Genomic DNA, 853 nt, shown 5'->3' with positions numbered 1-853 from the left:
GACCCGCACCCTGGGTCCGAGGGCTGCAGGGCTCGCCTGCCCTCTCGGAACCGCAGTCTCTCCCGGTCCAGGAGGCCCCCGCCCTGACCTGCCCGGGTGCCGGGTCTCTGCTGAAGTTAGAACCGAGACCCCCGCTTTCCAGTGACCCCGAGTTTGGATCTTTGCTCCTGCGCCGCGTTCTAGAGCAAGGTAGGGTGCAAGTGGACCAACCAGCCTTTGCCACGGCTGCCCTCTTGAAACCGGAACCACTGTCTCTTGCCCGGAGTAGGGCCGGGGCTGCAACGTGGAGCCGCAGGTCCCCCCCTGTGTCTCCTGACGCCCCCAGCTTCTGAGCGCTAGGGTGGGAGTTTCCCGAGTGGGAAAGCCCCACTCCTTCAGTGGCCTTGGTGGGTCTAGCTGGTGCCAACTGCGCTGAGGGCGGAGCTGCCGCCACCTTGACACCTGGGAGATGGCGGGGCCACCCTCCCTCCCTCCCTGCCCCGTCCCCGACTGTATCACGAAGTGAGGATCATCTGTGTGGATCTAGGGCCCCCTTCCCAGACTTCTCCTTTCTGGTGGCTCCTCTCCTCTCATTCATTCCACTTTGGCAGCCTTTGTGGATTTTCTGACTCCGTAAATGAAGTTACATCTAGGGCACCTAGATTCTACCCCTTTGTTTTAATAGCTAATGAAACAACAACAACAAAAAAAAAAAAGAAAAAAAAAAAAAAAAAAAAAAAAAAAAAATTGGATTCAAAAAAAAAATAAACCCTTAAAAATGTTCCATTAAAAAAAAAAAAAATAATAACAATTGGCCAGGTGCAGTGGCTCACGCCTGTAATCCCAGGACTTTGGGAGGCTGAGGTGGGCGGAT

General features: G+C 54.7%; 1 protein-coding gene across 1 annotated transcript in view; it reads left to right on the top strand.

Moving 5' to 3' along the window:
• LOC105551705 (cytochrome b561) overlaps nucleotides 1–853 on the top strand; it is a 19994-nt gene continuing 19141 nt past the window's right edge. The window contains exon 1 of the mRNA XM_011997044.1: nucleotides 1–189. The gene's annotated coding sequence lies outside the window, so the exon portion shown is untranslated. The remainder of the gene's footprint in view (nucleotides 190–853) is intronic.

The sequence above is a fragment of the Mandrillus leucophaeus genome, unplaced genomic scaffold (assembly GCF_000951045.1).
Source record: "Mandrillus leucophaeus isolate KB7577 unplaced genomic scaffold, Mleu.le_1.0 Scaffold530, whole genome shotgun sequence".
Taxonomy (NCBI): Eukaryota; Metazoa; Chordata; class Mammalia; order Primates; family Cercopithecidae; genus Mandrillus; species Mandrillus leucophaeus.
Note: the sequence above shows the minus strand (reverse complement) of the source record. Positions and strands in the feature narration are given on the sequence as shown.